The sequence below is a fragment of the Balaenoptera ricei genome, chromosome 1 (assembly GCF_028023285.1).
Source record: "Balaenoptera ricei isolate mBalRic1 chromosome 1, mBalRic1.hap2, whole genome shotgun sequence".
Taxonomy (NCBI): domain Eukaryota; kingdom Metazoa; phylum Chordata; class Mammalia; order Artiodactyla; family Balaenopteridae; genus Balaenoptera; species Balaenoptera ricei.
Window position 1 is genome coordinate 58,468,167 of NC_082639.1, and position 22,420 is coordinate 58,490,586.

The 22,420-nt window shown below is 44.4% G+C and overlaps 1 long non-coding RNA gene across 2 annotated transcripts in view; it reads left to right on the forward strand.

Annotated features, from left to right (window-relative positions):
* The window catches only part of LOC132366760 (uncharacterized), a 182,657-nt gene extending 164,668 nt beyond the window's left edge, over positions 1-17,989 (forward strand). For both annotated transcript variants that reach the window (XR_009503504.1, XR_009503503.1), the window contains one exon: positions 17,202-17,989. This is a non-coding gene — a long non-coding RNA (uncharacterized LOC132366760). The remainder of the gene's footprint in view (positions 1-17,201) is intronic.
* Positions 17,990-22,420: the final 4,431 nt, after the last annotated feature.

Below are 22,420 nucleotides of genomic sequence, written 5' to 3' on the forward strand. Positions count from 1 at the left end.
CCCCAACCCAGACATTGCCCATCCACCTTACCCTGCTCTCCTTCTCCCATGGAACTTAACCACCTTCTTATATAGTATATAACTTATTTATTTATTATGTCTATAGGCTGTCTCCTCACAAGGGGCAGAAATGATAGTGCTTACCAGTTATTCCATTTGTTGCTCCTCCAGATTTCTTGCCTGTGTGTCATTAGGTGAGGCCATGTGACGAGTCCTGAAGGAAAGTGTGGTGGGTATTTCCTGCTGTACTGACCAGCCCATGGCAGGTTCCCGTCTCTCCTCTGTTCCTCCGCTATAGCAACCAAGGAACCTCAGACTGAGTTGGTGAAGCCTTCTGGGCCCCTGAGTCACTGCCTGGAGGACAGTTGCCCTGGAGAATCACAGTGGACTTTGTGTGAAGGAGAAATAAATGAAGCATTGCTTGGTTAAGCCACTGATGCTTTGCAGACTCTTCTGACTAATACATCTTGTTAAGATATAAGGTCCAGGAGAGCAAGATTTTGGTCTGTTTTGTTGTCTGATGTATTCTCAGCATTTGGATCAGGCCTGGCCAATCGTAGCCCCTCAGCAAATTTGTTGAAAGAATGAATAGACTCCTGGACCCCAGATCAGCATCCCTGACCCAGCCCAGTTTCTAACTTCCTCTGGAGCGTAGCTAATTCCCAGGCTCTAAGCTTGACTGCTCCTGGCAAGCAGGGACGGGATCACAGTCATTCTTGTATTGTCCTCAGTTACTTGCACGAGGCTTCGTAAATGCTAACTGACGAATAGCAATAACTGAGTGCTAGAGCAGACTCTTCCTGTGATCCTCAGGTGTGAAGGTCACAGTCGGAAAAGAAAAATGGCCAGTTCTAGCCCGTGTGCTCCCCCAGTCTTAAGAGTGCATCATTTTTTGTCTGATCTCCCTCATCTCCTCACTCTCTGACCTAAAATCTGTTCCCACCTCCTTGTTGTCCTCATCCTGTGTGAGGGCAATCCCCGTGACTCTGCAGGTTGCACTATTCCTTCCAGTTTCATACCTCCTGTTCATACCTCAGTCCACTGTTTTCTGGCCTCCGATGTCACACTTGTACTAAACTTCCTCTTGCTGATGGCACCCACCACCTCCTGAATCCCAGACCTGGTGAGGTTTCTAAGGGCCTGTGATGAATTAGAGACCTTCAGACCAGTCCCCTTGCTGCCCCTTTGGCTTCCGCGGAACCACACTTTGCACACTTCCTTCTACCTCCCTAATCTTTCTTGCTCTGCCTTGGGCTCCTCTTCTCTGCCTTCCCCTGACGTGTTCCCCAGGCTGCCATCCTCAGCTTATTGCTCTTGGCACTCAGCTCACTGTCCCATGGTTTCAACCACCACCTGTGCACTGATGATTCCCAAATCTTTATCTCCAGCCCCCGCCTCTCTTCGTCTTCTTCTCCTCTTTTTATAAAAATTTATTTATTTGGCTGCATTGGGTCTCCATTGCTGCACACGGGCTTTCTCTAATTGCAGCGAGCGGAGGCTACTCTTCATTGCCGTGCACGGGCTTCTCATTGCAGTGGCTTCTCCTGTTGCAGAGCATGGGCTCTAGGCTCGTGGGCTTCAGTAGTTGTGGCACACAGGCTTAGCTGCTCCACGGCATGTGGGATCTTCCTGGACCAGGGCTCGAACCCGTGTCCCCTGCGTCGGCAGGCAGATTCTTAACCACTGCGCCACCAGAGAAGTGGTTAGATGATTTATGCATCTGCCCACTGGACAGTCCCACCTAGATGTCTCATGAATTGGATGCCTCTTGTGCATCATCTTACAGACCCTTGGTCTCACCTCCAAGTCCAGAAGCAGCTCTGGCAGGCAGTTCTGCCCTGGCTTTGATTTAGTTCACATAGTAACTTACCTCAGCAAGTAGCTCACACCTTGCTTCCGCCTTGGAGCTTCTCTGATGCCCCTGGACACCTATTCATTCATCCCGGCTACCTGTGGCAGTGCCTGACCTTTACACATGTGCAACTCAGATATGGGGGCAGAGGGAGGGCATAACATTCCATGGAGAAGCCCTGGACCAATGAGGTACAAGAACCAGTGGATAATGCTTCTCCCTTTTGTCTCTTTGGTGGCCAATCCTGAGATGTAGTGTAAGTTCCCCAGGAGGCCCTGGGAGGATCCAGTGCTAGTGTCCCATGGAGGGGCCAACACAATACACATCCTTGATTGACTTTCCATGCTGTCTTATATTAGCCTCCCTGGTCTCTCACTCCTGTTCCCTGGGATCACTTCTGAAATAAACGACCAGCACATAAATCTGTGTGCCAGGCCTTTCTTTGGAGGAATCCAGGCTCAAATATCCTTTGGGCATCTTTATCTCAAACTGTCTAAATCAGAACTCTTAGTCTTCCCCCCGGTGCCATGTGTCTTCCTCCCTCATCCCACTCAGCCATCAAAGCTGCAAACTGGAGACTCACCCTGACTCCACCCTTTTTTGGCCTCAGTCTGCCCCTCCATTGCTCCCCTACGACCATCATCTCCCCTAAGCTGCCACCCCCGTCAGTCCTCCCCACCTCTCCTCCAACCCTCTCAAAACCATCCTTCGCCCAACCGCCAGCACGAAATACCTCAAGCACAGATCTTGCCACGGCATTTGATTCCTCAAACCGCATCAGCGTTTCCATAGGTAAACTAAAATCCAAGCACCCTAACCTGGACAGGGCCCTTCTGGGATCTGCTGCTTGTCTGCCTCTCCAGCATCCTGTCTGAACTGCTTCTGCTTTCTAGCACGGTCCCCAGTTGTACACTCACCAGAAAGAAAAGAGTCATCCTGAAGAGGTTGTTCGTTTGTCCCCATGGGGAGCATCCCAACAGCCCAGCCGCTGTGCAGACAAAGTTAGCAGAGCTATTTTCTAGAACCAACGATCACAGGGTCTTTCTAGGCTCAGAGCTTCACAGTATACAGATCACGGGACACGACGTGCACGGAGACAGTGTGAGGACCGAGGGAGCACAGCAGTGGCATCAGAACACCAGGGTTCCAGGGCTGCTCCTCGTTAGCTGTGTGATTCTCAGTTTCTGCATTCACAAGGCAGGAAGATACAATCTAATTGCCACAGGGTGTGCAAAGTGCATATAATAGTAACAGAGGTGATGATGGCTAACATTTACTGACCTCTACCACATGAGGAAATTGAAGTAGAAGAAGGCACCTTGTGAGCAGGTCTTGGCTCTGCTACCAATTTAGCAATGCTCTCTGAGTAAGTCATTTCCTGTGTCTTGACCTCAGTCTCACCCTGGAAACAATGGGGTTGAACTACTTCAGGACTTTTGGACTGGGCAGTTTCTAACATCCTTTACAGCTATAAAATTCTGAGTTTATGAAGCAAACATGCTGAGCTTATTGCCTGTCCCAAAGTGGGCTGAGCATCCGTCTCTCTTTCGCTCTGACGTGCCTGCCGGCGCACACACGGTGCGTTGAAGGTGACCTCACCAGCCTTTATATCAGCCTACTTCCCCTGGGTACCAGGGAGAAAGGGACCAATTGTGTCCCAGGCCAGACAGTTACAGATGCTGCATCTCTTGCACATTTTTTTTTTGTCCAGCTCAGTAACAATGAGGATAATTCTGTCCAAAATGCAATCAAGTTTTTTTTGCTGTGAATTGTGCTTTCAAATCCATGGAATTTACTGTCACATCACTGCCAAGTTGGACAGATTCCTATCAGAGCCAGCTCAAGTTCAGGTCAAGCCCAAGGCTGGTTATTTCTTGCCCAATGGCCCATCTTCTCCCTTCTCACACATCGTGACCTCCACACATCTCCCTGAGGGCCTGAGGCTGACAGTGGTACTCTGCCCTCCTCTCAGTGGTACCTGTGCTGTAATTGGAGGGTTTGTTTACTTTGTCAGTTTGTTTCCTCCCATCTTTTAACACCTTATTATTATTTTCCAGTTTGAAGTGAAACTGTTATGGAGTAGACGTGTTCTGGATATTTTCTCCTTTCACTTATTACTAGAAGTTGTACCCTGCCCCTCATTTTGGATTAATATCTTTTCATAGCTGTTCATATTAGCATGATTTTCAGTAACCCACTGCTTCCTACATAATTGAGGCAGTCGGAATAACAAGTCCCAAAGCGGATGTGAATTGAAAGACAATTTTTTGGCCATGGTGAGGGTAGTCAAAATGCCTCCACACCAAAGAAGTTGTGAAGCCAGGCAGAGGGATTGCCCTTTTTTTGTCCCCAAAGCTGGGGGTTCCTGGAAGGGAGGTTCTGGGTACATTTTCCTCAGTGGGAGAGCTGAGGGCAGAGAATCTAGGAGAATACTTGGCCTTCCTCTATTCCTTGACACCTCATTCCTTTAGCATCTAATTGGCTATTAATTACCTGACTGTTGATAGGGTGAGGGGAGGAGATGGGATTGAGAAAGGGGACTTTCCCTCATGATTCCCATGTCTAAATGAGCACTAACAGGTTATACTAAAAAGCACTTTATTCATTGATTCCACAAGTAATTGTTGAGTGTCTACTATGTTCATGCCAGGCTCTGTACTAGACCCTGGAGATATAATGTGAAGCAGACATAATCTTTGCTCTACAGGGCAGTCCCCGTCTAGCACATTAGATATGCCAGCTGGTTGTGGACAATGTCAAGTCAGGTCTGTAGGATCTGGCCCACTTGGATCCCTTATTTTCAGCATTATTATGGGTGTAATTAAATAATTATTCAAGAAATTATTTGTTAGTGTTAGTCTTTCCTTTTAGTGAAAGCATCCCATAAAGACAAGGATCCTGTTACCACAGTAATCTCTAACACAATACCTAGCCCATTAGTAAATGCTCTCAAAACATTTGGGAAAGAAGAAAGGGAGGGGAGGAGAAGGTAGGGTGAAAAAGAAAGAATAAGAGAATGAGAGGAGAAAGAGGAGAGGAGAGGAGGAAGGTAGATTAGTGTCCTGGAAGGTGGGTGAAGTGACATGATGAAGAAACTCAGGGCCTGTGGAGGGAAGCTCGTGTTGAGAAAGAAAGGAAGTGGTTGAAAGTGAGAGGAGTTCAAGGTGGCCAGAGCCAAGCTGTACAGGAAGGGGGGAAGTTTCATTTGGGAAAATTCTGTGGCAGAATGTCTGGAAGCTGCTGTGCCGGAGGCTGGGAACTGGCCACAGCTGTGCCCCTGTGTTCCAAGCTGAGAGGCACCTTGAGTGCAGGGAGCCAGGCCTCTGGCCTGGAGCAGGCACGACTGTGACCCCAGACCTGTGGTTGAAGCTGTGCCAAGTGGGGCTCAGGACTCAGGACTCTGGACTCAGGCTGACCTGATTCACTCCCACTGCTGCCAAGAAGCCAGGGTTAGGTTCCGCTACAGGGCTGTTTGGGTGAGGGGGTGGAGCCAGGGGGCGGGGCCAGCCCCTTCTGTTAGAGGCAGTCCTGACCGCCTTCATAAAGATGCGTTTAATCTTGGCCAGTTGCTCCTCATGAACCATTGTTCTAGTTTACTGTTTCTCATCCTGAGCAATAATAGCACTATAATTATATTTTTCTCTCTGTTTCATCACTTAGATGCCTTCTATTTCAAGTTGAACTTTGGCCTTACTGATTAAAAACCATGCTTCCCAAACAAACATTGGGATGAACGGTCTGAAAATCACAAGTGCACTTATAGGGAGAGCTCTGGAAAAGATAGACAGCATTTGTGGAGTGTATAATGTGTGCCAGGCCTTGTGCTAAGAGCTTTCATTGCATTATTTCATTTAATCTTTGCAATAGCCCTACAAAGCAGGTACTATTGTGGTCCCCCATTGATGGGGAAGGAAACAGGTCCAGCTAGCTGAAGTCACTTCAGTCTGTCAACCACAGGTGGTGGAAACAGGCCCCACGTGCAAGGCTGACTCTGGGTCAGGCCTGGACACTCCAGCCCAAGGCAGGCCAAGGTGAGGCAGGCACTCCGCCATGGCCATGACCTACAATTTTAGGTAAAACATGGACAGACGGTTTCTACCTTGATAGTTAAATCTATCTTTAAGGCTTCCTTTTTTATTTTTGACAAGTGACCTTCATTCTTCATTTACCCTACTGATACACAGTTTTACTTATTTAAGTTTAAAAATGAATTTTAGGGGCTTCCCTCGTGGCGCAGTAGTTAAGAACCTGCCTGCCGATGCAGGGGACACGGGTTCAAGCCCTGGTCCGGGAAGATCCCACATGCCGTGGAGCAACTAAGCCTGTGTGCCACAACTACTGAGCCTGAGAGCCACAACTACTGAAGCCTGTGCGCCTAGACCCGGTGCTCTGCAACAAGAGAAGCCACCGCAATGAGAAGCCCGTGCACCGCAACAAAGAGTAGCCCCCGCTCTCCACAACTAGAGAAAGCCTGCATGCAGCAACGAAGACCCAACACAGCCAAAAATAAAATAAATAAATTTATTAAAAAAATAAATAAAAGTGATTGCCTATTTAAAAAAATAAAAGATGAAAATGAATTTTAAAAAGAAAAACATTCAGTGAGTAATAGTGGGTATATGGAGAAGGAAAGAAGAGTGAAGATGGACCCGGGGGACAATCTGTGGAATCCGGTGTCTGCCCTCAAGGCTTGGTTTTGATCTTTGCCGCTGGACTCTGTGACTCAGTTTGTTGGCCGACACTCATGGGACATGTAGCTGGGGCTTGTGGCATCCCACTGGGACTTTCCTAATCTCTCTTGCCTCTGTGGGTCTGTCTGGTCTCTGGGTTCTGGCCACACCCCCTCTCAATAGGGTAAACACCAGGAATTAGGTAAAAGGTGGTTTGGCAAAGGTCAGAAAAGGAAATGTCTTCAACTGCAATTAGCTCAGGACACATAAGGCATTGCTGAGAAGGGACACCAAAGAGGAAGATCTCCACGGCCCTCAGCACGGGACCTGGGACCATCTGGAGAGGCAACTGGGTCACTGCACACATGCAAGAAGGGTCTTGGGAGAGAAAGTGTTGGTGGTTTACCAGAAGGCTGCAATCTCAGAGCGTTCCTGCTGTGTCACAGCAAAGGTGACCTACTTAAGTCTTTGTGGACCGATGACTCTGACCTTTACACTTTCCTTGGGCACAAGGCCTCATCCTTACTAGGCACTCAGTAAATTCATAGTGGACTCACTCCCCTTGCCACTTCACTTGGAAACCCTTTTACAAGGAAGAGGACATTCCACTTAGAGGACCACAAATAGGGTTGATTGGGTGCCCAGCTCTGTTCCTCCACAGCCAAAAACTGGATTAGCAGCTGTCTGCTTCCCAGTGATTGCTAGAAGTTTCTTTCACATGATCCAGTTCATCCATGGCCACTCCCCAGTTAAATGGATAATCAGGTCTCAGACCTGCAAGACTAATCAGTTCTTGGAAGAGAAATTATAAACCCATCTTTTGATGTGTCCGTGCCCCCCTCCACCACCTCCAGCCACGCTCTCCAAATAGCTGACTAGGTCAAAACACTGCTTTTGTGTAGTCCACTCAAGAGCAATGATCATCTCATGTTAAATATTATTAAGCTGTGGTACTTAACAATAGGCCAATAATGCCAGGTCACTTAGTTTACTAATTTGAGAGTAGTGTACCCCCAGTGTTTATTTTCAAGGTAAAAAGATAAAGGTCTGAGCAAATATTTTTAAGCAGATAATTCCTGCTGCTATAATATTAACAGTACTATGCTTAAGGATGAGGGCTTTACAGTCACACTCCTTTGAGTTTGAATTTCTGCTCTGCCAATGTGCTGTGTCAATTTGGGATAGTTACTTAACCTCTCTGAGCCTCTATTTCTTCATCTGCACCCGAGAATGCTGGTTCTCATGTTTCATGGAGCGGAGATTCCTCCAGGTGCACTCTGGTAATGAGCTTCTGAGGATGCCTGACAGGGGAGGCAGGTATCTCATGCAAAGCTGGGAGGAGGAACCACACTGTGGCTGGGCTTCAGAGACTGGAATTGGATGCCAAGGCAGGAATGTGTGGATCTTTTCTCTAGTGCCCATCATTCACATGGCTCAGCTGTTGTCCAAGAGTTGGCTTCTTCTTGAATCTGCTTCTCTTCCTTCTATGAACCAGTTTTTCCAGCTTCTGCTTCTCTGTACCTTTGACTTACTTATGCCCTCAACTTACTCAGGCCCATCATGGCCTCGCTGGCCTTTCATCTTTCAACTTCAGTTTCTGCAATTAACTGATTTGCTTTATACATCCCAACTTGAAATGTCTAAAATCAAGAATCTATTTGGACAAGGCTTTTTGTGTTATGATACCCTAAAAACTGCTGGCTGGCCGTTGGATTTGCTGCTGTTGGGTCCTGGGCTCACCCCTGATCCAATCAGAAATGAGTGTGTGTGTGTGTGTGTGTGTGTGTGTGTGTGTGTGAGGATAATCACATCAGATGAATCAAAGATACTGAGGGCATCCCCCATTCAACGAAGGTTGTAGGCAGGGAGTTTCCCTTACAAAGGGTGACAGGCATGGTGATTAACATGTGTGGTAAAAAAAAAAAAAAAGCTCATAAGGTTGTTGTGAGGATCAAATGAGATAAAACTTGTAGAGGACCTAGCACAGAACTAGGGCACAGACCAAATGCTCAAAAAATGGTAGCCATTATTATATGATTCTTATTGTTATGATTATTATAATCTATTACACTAGCAGTACAGACTTGGTTCCAAAGATACAGGGTAATTTGCAGGCCTCTAATAGAAAATGCACCTGGGGATTAGTTTTCTTAACTATATTTAGATCAATGTTGCTAAAGGGCAAGAAGGGAAGTGGGACCCCTCTATGCACAACATCAAGGAATAAAAAACTCCTTGAGCAAACATTACAAAATATCTCTTAAAACCACAAATATGGTCCCATAAGCCTAGCTAAATTCTTTTACTGACTTCCCATTTTTCTTAAGGATAAATATTCTTTTTTTTTTTTTAATTTTTTAAATCTTTGGCTGCATTGGGTCTTCGTTGCTGCGCACAGGCCTTCTCTGGTTGCGGCGAGCGGGGGCTACTCTTTGTTGCGGTGCGCGGGCTTCTCATTGCGGTGGCTTCTCTTGTTGCGGAGCACGGGCTCTAGGCCCGCGGGCTTCAGTAGTTGTGGCTCGCGGGCTCTAGAGCGCAGGCTCAGTAGTTGTGGTGCACGGGCTTAGGTGCTCCCCGGCATGTGGGATCTTCCCGGACCAGGGCTCGAACCCGTGTTCCCTGCACTGGCAGGCGGATTCTTAACCACTGCGCCAGCAGGGAAGTCCCTTAGGATAAACATTCTTTATTAGGCCTTATATGGTCTGCATCTCCTCCTGCCAGCGCGCGTGCGCGCGCGCGCGCGCGCGCGCACACACACACACACACACACACACACACACACACACACAACTTCCCAGCTTCGGCCAGTGCAGTGAACATTCCACCATGGGTGCTGCAGCCGCCCTGGCCTACTGCCAGGGCCCCACCACCTATACCTGATCACATTTCACACAGAGCGTTGTGACACGCTCTTCTTCCTCTCCCTTCCCCAGTCCTTATCCTAGTTAGTTTCCACTCCCCTTTTGGCTCTCTGTTCAAATATCAGGAGAGCTTCCCCCAGTACAGGATCTTTTGTGATATGCATTCACAGAACCAAATGTTTTTTTCTTCGCCTCATTGCTTCACTAAAGGGACTCTGTGGTTCATACCTGCTTCTCCCACTGGACCATGAACTCACAAGGGTGGACTGCACCTGTTTTTGCTCATCTTTCTGTCTCCCAAAGCCTATGGTGCCTAGAATATGCAGGCACTCAGTGAAGATCTGTTGAACAAATGAGTCCAATGTTATCAATGCAACTAAATTGTTGCCTTTCTCAGAAGTTATGACAATACTGGAAGGTAAAAATAATGCAATATTAAGCCCTTCTTTTTAGTTAAAAGCACACATGCAGAGCTCGCCAAAATTGACTCTGTTCTTTGCCCAAAGGAAATAACAACACACTTTTAAAAACTGTTATTATCCAGGCCACATTCATTGACCAGAATTCAATAAATTTAGAGATTAACAAACAGGGAGCAAAAAAAAAAAAAAAAAAAAAAAACCACTATACTCCTGAAATATAAAAACACACTTCTAAAGATCTCTTGGTTTAAAGAGGAAGTAAACTGCTTGGAACTGGACCACAATGAAAACACACATCAAAACCAACGGGATATGGCAAAGCAAGTTTCAGAAGAAAACGCTAGCCCTACATTTATTTATTAGAACATCAAAAAAAGATTGAAAAGAAAAACAAAATGAAGCCAAAGTAAGTGGTAAGAAATGAGTTAATGAATATAGAAGAAGAAAATAATGAAATGGAGAAAACTCAGCAAACTTGATCAATAAAGCCACAGGTTTGCTTTTTTAAGGTTAAAAATTATTTGGCTAGAATGATTGATAAAAAGAGAAAATACTTGATAGGTAATATCAGCCATGAAAAGGTATGAAATGTACACATATAGGGGGTACTTTTTAAAGGGAACATTTATGAACAACTTATACCAATGAATATGAGACCCACATGAAATGGATGATTTTCTAGGAAAATATAAGTAACCAAAATTTGTTCAAGAAGAAGTCGAAACATTAAACCAGTAACCATGGAAGAAATTGAACTATTAAAAATGTACCTTCTGGGACTTCCCTGGTGGTCCAGTGGTTAAGAATCCATCTTCCAATGCAGGGGACGCGGGTTCGATCGCTGGTCAGGGAACTAAGATCCCACATGCCACGGGGCAACTAAGCCTGCGTGCTGCAACTACTGAGCCCACACTCTGGAGCCCACGCACTACAACTAGAGAGAAGCCCACACACTGCAACTAGAGAAGCCTGCGCCGCAACGAAGGATCCCTCATGCCACAACGAAGATCCCTCATGCCGCAACTAAGACCCAACACAGCCAAATAAGTAAATAAATAAATATATATTTTTAAAATGTACCTTCTTCCAGCCCCTGCAAAGGACATCAGGCTCAAAAAGCTTATGGGCAAGTTCTTTTCCTTGGCTCTTCCATTTGTCCAGGAAGCCTCAATATCCATATGGGATCAGTTTAGGGAGGAAACCAGGAGGAGGGAAAGAGTGTCTAAGCGACATGGTACCCCATCTAAAAGGAACTGTTTAAATGATCATATTAGACTACTCTTCAATTCAGATCCACTCTTGAGTGAATCTTTCCTCCCACTCACCAATGGATACGATTTGGTGAGGAACACCAAATCAGCATGGAAATGACATGTTTCTTTGAAGATCTGAGTTATGAAGTGAGTGCATTTTGTGCTACCCTCTGCTTTTTATTTTTCTTTCATGAAAGTACATAGTGAAATCTCAGAGTTCAAAGAGAGAAAGGCATTAAGATTTTCCAAGAAGCAAAATGCTGATTTCATAAAAATTGCAGAAGCTGTTGCATTTTGAAAGTGGGCCCCAAAAATATTGATGACCTTTCACTCCAAGAGCCACACCGCAAGAGGGAAGTGGGGAGCAGTCAGGGAGACTGGAAAACCCTGAGGATTCCCAGGGAGGTCTGACTTGTGCCAGGGAGGATAGAGGTTTTTATGTTGGCTCCAGTCCTCTTTGTGGTGATGATTAGTACGGTGTTGATCTTATTAAAGAAAGAGAAGTGATTTTCAGAATGACCCTGAACAACTTCCACCCTGATTGGAATAAAATAGCAATAATAATAATAATGATTGGAGTCATGATTAGTGTACATCTTGCATGCATTATCACACTGAATCTTCACTATGATCTTATAATGATAGCATCTATTAGTATCTTCAGTTTTACAGATGGGGAAACAGAGACTTAGAGATGGGTTTTTTGCCAATATGGCCACCAATTCCTCCCCTCCCAGGACACACTTGGCCCTCCTCCCACCAAGTGTTATCGTCTATTTCCCCTCCCCTTGAGTCTCGGCTGGCTCATGGCTATCGCCATGGCTAGAATACACTGGAGGTGATACTGGGCTGATTCTGGCCCATGTTCTAAGACAGCTGGCAATGTGTGTCGTTATTCTCTTGGAAGCCAGTTGCCATGGAAAGAAGTCTAACTGCCCTGTTGAGAGAGAAAGGCCTCATAGAGAAAGGGGCCAGTTTTTATGAGAAGCTATGAAGAAAGAATGGCCCAGCCAAGCCCCCAGCGATTCTAGCCACCCCAGCTGAAGTGCCAGACATCTGAGTGAGGCCCTCTTGGTCACGTGAACCCAAGCCAAGCTCGCTGATGAATGCAGCCATGTGAGTGATCCTAGCGGACACCATGTGTTGTACAAGAATTGACCAATTTGACCCACAGAATTGAAATGAATAATAAAATGGTTACTGTTTCAAGCCACTAAGTCTTAAGAGTGTTTTGTTACACAGCAATAAATATCTGAAACAAGAGGTTATCATGTTGTCCAAGGTCATGGAACTTATAAGTAAGTGGGAAGGCCAGGACTTGAGGCCAGGTCTTTCTCACTCCTTTGTCTGAGGTTTTAAAGGCTGAATGATACTAAAAGAAGGAGCAACATGACCAAAGTTTATAAATCATTAAGGATATGGAAATTATTAGCAGAGGTCTACTCAATCACAGTACATGAGAGCTGACAGAAGAATGACGAAGAGAAGAAGGAACACATTAAGAATGGAAATGAGCTTCTAGAAATTAGCAAAAAAGCTTTTTTAATGGTAAGTTGTTTTTGAAGTACAGTTGATTCACAATATTATATTAGTTTCAGGTGCACAACAGAGTGATTCAATATTTTTAGAGATTATACTCCATTTAAAGTTATTATAAAATATCGGCTATATTCCCTGCACTGTATAATATATCCTTGTAGCTTATTTATTTTATACATAGAACTTTGTACCTCTTAATCCCCTACCCCTATCTTGCCCCTCCCCCCTCCGTCTCCTCACTGGTAACCACTAGTTTGTTCTTTGTATCTGTGAGTCCATCAAATAGTTATTGAGTATCTACAAAGCTTGTGGCAATTTTTTAGTTGCTCCGGGTGGTTTGGATGTGAATGCACTTGATCGCAGGATGATATCAACCTAATCTGAGAGAAGAAACATGAATAAAAATGACACTAGAAAATGTAAAATGGTGCAGCCACTAACAAAACTAAACAGTTTGCCATTCCATGAAAAATTTTAAATGGAATTTTAAAATTTAAAATACCATACCAGCAATCTCTACTTCAAGCAAAAGAATTGCTCAAACAGATATTTGCACACCCATGTTCATAGCAGCATTATTCACAAGGCCAAAAAGTGGAGGCAACCCAGGTGTCCATCAAAGGATGAATGGATAAACAAAATGTGCTATATACATTCAGTAGAATATTGCTCAGCCTTAAAAAGGAGGGAGATTCTGACACACGCTCTGTAACGTGGGTGGACCTGGAGGACATTATGCTAAGTGCAATAAGTCAGTCACAGAAGGACAAATACTCTATGATTCTGCTTATATATGGTACCTACAGTAGTCAAATTCATAGAGACAGGAAGTAGAATGGTGGTTGTCAGGGGCTGGGGAGAGAAGGGGGTAGGAAGTTATTTATTTATTTTTTTTATGGGTCCAGAGTTGTAGTTTGGGAAGATGAAAAAAGTTCTGGAGATGGATGATGGTGATTGTTGTAAAACAATGTGAATGTACTTAATGCCTCAGACTGTATACTTAAAAAAAGATTACAGTGGTAAATTTTATTTTATGTACATTTTACCACAATGATAAAAGAAGTGAATTATTCATTATTAAAAAATTAACACTGTACAAGGCAGAGAGTAGTGAGAGGATTAAATCCAGGCAGAGGCGGATGGAACCAGTGGTGAGGGCTCATTATGCGTGGCATTGGATGAGGTTCCTCACATTCTTTGTATCATCCAGTCTTCTCAATAGCCTAGGGAGGTAATTGGTATTACACCATGTGATAGCAAGAAGTAAATTTATGAAGTTAATTGCCATAGGACGTGTCATAAACACAAGTTGTCACAATGTTATAAATTGATTCAAAAGTTTTAATAGAGACAAGCATGCCAGATTCAGAATGAATATTTAAGAAAATGTAGAAATGTTAGAGGGATACTATTTTTTTTATATTTAAAAATTAATTCCATAGAGGAAAATAATGTTACTACACCAAATTTCTTTTAAAAGTTTATTTTTTTCTCATTACAAAAATAATAAACAATTATGTAGACTAGTTTAAAAATATAGAATGTAAAGAAGAAAATAAAATCCATGCATAATCTCACCCCCAGGGATACCCTGTTAATTTCAGTATATATCCTTCCAGTCTTTATTTTTCCCTGCATTTATAGATCTTCCTCCAAACTGAAAACATTTACCATGTATATTTTAATATCCTGAGTTTTAAATCTTAGTATATAAGGGAAACATTTTCTCACATCACTAAATATTCTTTAAAACTTGATCTGTAATGACTTGTCATGATATAGATAGGCCCAACTTTTATCAAACCTCTCTTATTCAACATTTAGAGGGTTTGCATTTTTTTCTCCTTTAAATAACAGTGTAATATCCACCCATGTATATAAATCTTGACCATGTATCTAATTATTTCATTAGAATAGATTTCTAGAAGTACACCAAATGTTTTAATGTCACTGTCAGAGACAAAAAATTCATTCAGAGAGATTCTGGTTTTGAATCAGGATGGAGAGTATACTATTTTATGTAAAGATGCATCTTTGGATTATGCTCTTACAAATTATCTGTGCCTCTGATAGTTCACATAAATTTATACACAATTTATTTATAGTTCAGGTAAATAAGTAATTTATGTATAGTTCCGACCAGTAAATCCGTACGTGTTCTTTTATCTCAGCAACTCACATTGCCTGGCACATAGCAGGTATTCAATAAATATTTGTTGAATGAATGTCTACTGAATGAAATCTTTCATAAAGATACTTCCAGCATGAACATGAGGACGTAAAACTGAAAATGTGGAATTACCGTGCTCTCACTTCGGTGTATGATTCACAGGCCCAGGTGGCTCTGTGCATGTTTTGCGGGAGAAGCGCCGTTCTGTAACGACTGCAGTCTGGGAGAATGGACTGGACTCTGAGGAGCTGGAGCCAATCATCTGACACAGAGTCTGAGAAAGCCCTGCTCTCCTGCCCAGGGCAGTGCTGAGCTTCTCTGGCGAGCAGCGTGGATGGCCGAAGTTCTTGGTCTTCTCCAGTTGTGTGCACACAGCCTATGTTACTCCTGCCTGTTTTGTGTCACCAGAGCCCTGGGGATGGCAAGCAATCTGCCCAGAAGTATAAAACCATCCTTTTACTGAGAGAAATTTCAGAATGAGAAGGTACCTTGAGATGACTGGCGATCTCAGAAAAGATAGCCAGAAACGGCACAATATGAAACAAAAGGGTGTTCCGAGATTTGGCGTCCTGGATCACTGACTTCTCTCCATCAGAGAGAGCTCCATTTCCCATAAGCTGTTGCCTCTACAGGACCTCAACACAGATGCTCCTCCCTGTCCTCAGAGTTTGCAAAGCTCAGTCCCACAAGGAAAGTTTCTGTCCTACAGGTGGGCATGAGAATGTGAGGTGCAAGCACAGAGTGGGATAGAGGCTACAGTGAGTGGGAGAAAGAAAGAGGGAGTGGGGATCCAGGGAACCCGAGACTCCATTCTGAGTCTTTCTGAGTGACCTTGGTCAAGTCACTGAACTCATGTATTCACTCGGGGAACATTTGAGTGCTCCCTGTGTCCTAGAGCAGCACTGTCGGAGAGAAATCTAAAGGAAGTCACACATGTAATTTAAAATTTTCTAGCTGTGACTATAGGAAAGTGAAAAGAAGAGGTGACATTAATGTCAACATATTTTACTTAACCCAGTATGTTCAAAATATTACCATTGTATTGCGCAATCAATATAAAAATTATTTGTGATATTTTTTCGTCCTTTTTTCTATATTAAGTCTTCAAAATCTGGTATATGTCTTATATTAGGGCACCTCTCAATTCAGATGCTACGTTCTCATTGGAAGTAGTCAATCTATATCTAGATTTCATAAAATTTACAGTTGGAAAAGTAGATTCACATTCCTGAATTGTTCCAAGCATACTTAAAACTTTTCCAGTAACTGAATTCAGTTTTAAATTTAAATTAATTAGAGTCTAATATAATTAAACATTCAGTTCCTCCATCTCATTTCAAACGTGTAGCTAGTGGCTACTGTATTGCACTACAGAGTTCTGGAGTTCAGTGTGCAGACTTGTTTGACATTGAATCCTGTCCTCTAGATTTCAATCCAGTAGGGAATTCAGGCAAAAAAACCCCTAACAATTACAGTATGAGAAGCCCTGCTATCTAAAGCAGTTGGATCTAGAGACTGGCTGGTTCCATTGTAGCCTGTCTAGTAAAGGAGGGAGTTGTGAGAGTGTTACCTAACTTTAACATTTCTTAAATTTAAAACATATGAAAGTACATTCATTCAGCAATTTTATGGGGTATGGTCAAGAGGTTTTCTCTGAATAAGGGTTTGCTGCTTGGAGTTTTGAGTTACCACCCCTCTTGTATAAGTCAGATCTATCGTGCAAGAACAATAATTTTTGACAAGTGGGAAAAAAATTCAGAGTTGTGAATGAAGGCCAAGGTCAAAGACTGGCTGTAGCAAAGCAAGAAGCTGGCCGTAGCCACTGGAGCAGACACTTGGGCAGAGACCCTTAATGCTGCTGAATGACTGTCTGTTTATACACCATCTTCACTCCCTTCTCTGCCAAAGAGAACTCTGGATCTATTCAGAAAGTGAGCAGAGATCTCTAAATCTCACGGAAGATGGGCATCTACCCAGACCAAGGAGATGAATCATGAGTGGCTTAAATCTTTGCCAGTAATTGGCTACAGAGGTAGGCATATGGTTCAGTTCTGGCCAAGGAGATTTCAGGGAAAATCTGCTGAAGAGCTTCTATCAAAGACTTTTTTCTTGGAAAGATGAAGCCTCAGGAGGAGAACAACCTTGGCCCTTGCCCCTTTCTTCACGCTTGGAATGAAGTTCTGTGGGAGTCACAGCTGTCATCGTGTGACCATAGGGAAATTAGCCTAAGGACATGCAAAACAATTTCACTGAGGATGGCAGAGTAAGAAAAAAAAAACCTTGGGCCCCTCAGGGTATATGTGGGCAGCTATAGCAACTGTGGACCTCTTGTTTTGTGTGATAATTAAACATCTTTATTATTGAAGCCACTGTTAATCAAGCATCCTGTTATTGGAAGCTGAACACATTCTAAACATATATTCTTGTTCTCCAGGTCACAGAACGTGCTTTCCAGGTGTGTACCATGGTGAAGATACCATACAGCCTCTGAAACACACACGCCCGACCGATCACCCCAACAACCAGATAGCAGGTGTTCGCCATTGAGTCTTCTTCGCCTTCTCTTATTCTAGGTCTTGGAAGATAGTAAAGATGTCCTTTGTTGATTTTAACCTGAGACAGCTCTTCTATAGTTTGTCATATATCATGAGAACTCAGTAAATCATCACTAAGCATAAGGATTCCGCTTTTCCTTTATCATTTTACCTATTCATCAAGGTCCCTTGAGGCTCACCTTCTCCAGGAAACCTCTGTGATTCCATCCAACCCCCAGGGATGCTCCCTTATGAGGACTTATAGTACTTATTCAATAGATAATTATATTCTCTTGCAGCACCTTTTTTTTTAATCTTAAATTTATATGCATCTAGCTATCTTAAGGGCATGCACTAGGTGTTATACTTCTTTGTATCTCTCATAGCATCTAGTACCAGGCAGGCACTTGGCTGGTGTTCAGGAAAAAATATGTAAAATAGGTCAGTGAAAGAACAAAAGAGCAAAGCCAGGTATCCTCACTTTGTTGATCATGGAGTGGTACAGTAATTACCTTAAATAGTGTAAGCCGGTTGTGAATTGATGGTCTAGATGGTTATTATTACATTTTACACAGATCTGATTCTTATACAGATTCTTACATTTAACTCAGATATTTGACTTAATATTTATCCCTATTTCTTAAGGCCTTTGCCAATTTTGTATTCATGATATTCTTAACTTTTGACTGATGCTCTGATTTTTTCCACTATATTTCTTTTACTCATATTGCAAAGAACTTATTCTAAACCTCTTTCCACTCCTTTCTTGAAACTCTCTCCTCTCACATTTCTGCCACCCAGGGCATCCTTCAAATATTCCTTTTGGGGACTTCCCTGGTGGCACAGTGGTTAAGAATCCCCCTGCCAATGCAGGGGACACAGGTTCAATCCCTGGTCCAGGAAGATCCCACATGCCGCGGAGCAACTAAGCCCGTGCGCCACAACTACTGAGCCCGTGCACCACAACTACTGAGCCTGTGCTCTAGAGCCCACGAGCCACAACTACTGAGCCCACATGCCACAACTACTGAAGCCCGCACACGCTAGGGCCTGTGTGCCACAACTACTGAGCCTGCGTGCCACAACTACTGAAGCCCGTGCACCTAGAGCCCGTGCTCCACAACAAGAGAAGCCACCACAGTAAGAAGCCTGTGCACCGCAATGAAGAGTAGCCCCCGCTCGCCACAACTAGAGAAAGCCCATGTGCAGCAACAAAGACCCAACACAGCCAAAAAAATAATAAATAAAATAAATAAATAAATTTTTTTAAATTATTAAAAAAAAATTTTCCTTGTGAACTGTGTTCCACCACCCCGTCCACCTCCCAAACTTGACAGCCTCTGAAGGCCTGGACAGAGAGGGAAAGCCCGACTATAACACCTGGTGTTAGGTCAAAATGGGACCAAAATTAGTGTGGGATGTTCTGCCTGAAGAATCAAGAATTGAAACAGCCTAAATCCCCAGGGCGTGCTGACGGTACAAACACAGGAAGCCAAGGGCCAGTGCTAGTTTCTAGAGGCAAACAGAAAGGTCAAATTTCAGCAGCTCTGCTGAAGCTGGAAAGAAGTAGAAGCAAGCTAGAAATGGAGCAAAGAGGGTCCTGGGCATTTCAAAGAGAGCCTGGAGGGGCCTCATTTCCCATTATCAATCAGAAGCCTCATGCTACACACAGAAGAATGAGGGGACACTTCCTTTTCATCTTTTTCCTTTCCCAGCCTCACATCTTTTAGAGGTAACTTTGTCTGGCTAGTCTATTTATTAAACAATGTTTATTCCCTCCATACCCTCTGATGATTGGGTTGGACCAGAGTCGGCAGGCCACTTGCCAGGCTGCCTGCACATTTGCAATTGAAGGACACTGTCACTTTGGACACGTCCAAGGACTTCAGTAGGACAGTGTTTTCCCGAGGCTGCCTGCCTTCTGGAGAGCCTCTTACATGCCTTCTCTCAACAGGAAATAGGCAAGGCGGGGGCAAAAAAAAGGGAGAAAGGCTATAAAATGTGGACAGCAAAATGCTCATATAAGAGACTGCTTAGAAAAACAAACAGATCCGTATCTGATCCTAGAACAGCAGCAATGTCCAGAGGGCAGCCAGAAGCCCAGTGGAGCAAGTAAAAGATAACAGACAGCAAGCAGCAGGCAGCAACTGACAGGTTTCTCAGAGCAGGCAGCGGGGAAGTCTGAGCAATTATACAGGGATGAAGCTGAGACCCACAGAGCAGGGAAAGAGAACAATGCCAACAAAGACTTAGGGGTAAATGGGGGCATCGGAGGGAAATATGAACAAAGCTTCCTATTTGCCATAAGATACCAGATAAAGAAAGTTCCAGATCAAAAAGATAGATTGGGTCCTCTAGGAGGAAGGGAGGGGGAGGAAGGGAGGAGGATGGGAATGGATTTTCTAGTACAGTTGCTTAGAAAACTTCTGATTTTTTTCCTTTTTACAATGATGAGCTCAAAATGAGATCACTGGGGACATTGTCACAGCAGCCCACAGCTGCCATAGTAAAAGGGCAAGGGCTTCAGAAGTGCAAAGTCACTGCCTTGACTCACTGAGGGGACTCCCTGAGGTGTTAGATATCTATTGCTGGTGGCCCCAGATTGGGCCATTGGCTGCAGTGACAGAGCAATGAGGCAGGCACAAGGGGAGAACTCTGGTTCCCGAATGCGGCCAGGAGGACCTTGATCTATGCGACAAGTTTTCACTGCTTAGGAAGACGGTCGGTCTAGGGGTAGAGAGGGCTCCCCTCAAAGTCAGGCTCTGCGGGACATTGCGACTGATCTGATGGGATAAGATAAAATAATATTGTCTGTGTATGTGTGACAGTGACTCTCCTTATTTGTAGCAGGAAGCCTCTGTAAGAGCATGGGTCTGTTTAGGTATGCAATGCTCAGCACTTCTTTGGCGTGTAGCCTCCCTTGACCTTCTGCCACATCCTCTGGCCGGGTTCCAAACCTGGATGGTTTCCACGATCCATTTTCTCCACCTTGCCCTGGATCCCTGAGCCTACCATGTGACCTGGCCTGCCATATGTCCATCTGCCTCGCAGACATCCTGCCATCCTTCTGAAGATTTCTGTTTCTGAGCACACTTGCCACCAACTTTCTTCACTCCCTGCCTTTAATAAAAAGGAATTCCTGATACTTGCAGCCCCTCTCCTCCAACACACACGCCATTGGGTCCTTTCCTTGTCTCTGGCCTTTGTTCATCTTCCTGTATCATCTCCCAGTTGCATTCCTCTCCACGACGGCTGTGAATCTTTTCTTTCCTCCAGCCCCAGCCTCACTTTCACCCCCGTTCCTGCTCTAGTCAGCAAATGACGTCCTCTCTACTTAAGGAATTAGGTCATCTGACATCCTCTCCTTTCCAGAGTCCTGTGACTCTCCTCCTTGTCTTCCCGTGGTTCCTGGCCACATAAACTCCTCCACTGTAGCCAGGATCCCACCCGTGCCCGTCTCCTCCTGACCCTTCCATGGTCACTCATTCTCCCAAACTCCTACATTCCTCATCATTCCCTTTAACCCTCTTCTCCTCTTTTGCATGAAAAAAAGGTTTTCCACCCTAGCTGTACTTCAGATCACCCGAACCACCTTAAAAAAGGGTAGATATATCCAAAAGAATTGAAAACAGGATCTTGAAGAGATATTTGTACACCTATGTTCATAACAGCATTATTCACAATAGTAAAGGTCAAAGCAACCTAAGAGTCCATCTACAGCTGAGTGGACAAACAAAATGTGCTATATGCATACAATGGCATATTACTCAGCCTTAGAAAGGAAGGAAATTCTGACATAAGCTGTATAACATGGATGGACCTTGAGGATATTATACTAAGTGAAATAAGCCAGTCACAGAAGGACAAATACTGTTAGAATCTGCTTATATGAGGTACTTAGAATAGTCAAAGTCATAGAGACGGAAAGTAGAATGGCGGTTGTCAGGGGAAAGGGGGAGGGGGAAATGGAGAGTTATTGTTCAATGGGTATTGAGTTTTAGTTTCGCAAGATGAAAGGAGTTCTGGAGATGGCTGGGGGTGATGGTTGCACAACAATGTGAATGTACTTAATGCCACAGAGCTGTACACTTAAAAATGGTTAAAATGGTAAATTTTATGTTATGTATATTTCACCACAATTTAAAAATAATAATAATAAAAGGAAGGATGCCCTTTCTCCAGCCCAGATGCCCGATGTCAGAATCTCCAGGTGGAGAACACTTCTCATTCATCCAACAGACAGTGACTCTGTGCCAGGCACCGCGCTAGGGGCTGCGAGTCCAGACACGCCTCACACACCACCCCTCCTTACAGAGCTCTCGGCCCATTGAAGTGAATTCGTGCGGGACGGGCAGATGCAAAACGTGCGTGGGAGATGAGAGGGCAGCTCTCAACCCTGGGGTAGGAGGGTGGAGGTGAGCAGAAGTATTCTGGGAGGCAGCACTGAGTTACTTCCACTTCCTTACACCCAACCCCCCTTTCACTCACTCCCTGCAATTGGACTGTCTGCTCACTCTGCTAAAACCTTTCACAGGTTTAAATGCCCCGGGCACTTCTCGCCCCGCCCCTCATGTATGCACTCACGGTTTTGAAGGTTTATGATGAGCTCCTAACTGACAAACACTGGCATATTCCACGTGGAATGATCTCTGGATCACGCCATGGGTTTGCCCAGGCACTCGGGAACAGATCTTTCCCCCCCGCCGTCCCCCGCCGCTTCCTGTTAGGTTGGGGCCGTGCACCTGGGCTCTGGCAAATGGGGTATAAGAAGAAGTGACGCCAGCCACTCCGAAGTCAGACCCTCAAAAATCCCCCCACCCCACCTTTCTTGGCATCACCAGCAACTCCTGCTTTACGTGGGCAAACCACAGCACCCGTCTTGCTGTGAGTGAAAAACAAACCTTTATGGGGTTAAACCAACTGAGAATTGGGGATTTTTCTGTGCAGCTGCTGGCTTTAAATACCTTGATAGTTCTCCGTTTCTGTTCATTAAGTTCAGTCAACACTTTTCTAGACTGTTGTAGCAGGCAGGCAGCTATGAGTCTTCTCACTAGTCTTATTTTCTCTTCAGGATACAACTGGGGACCATCCTCTTGACATTTGCTCTCCGAGTCTTGGT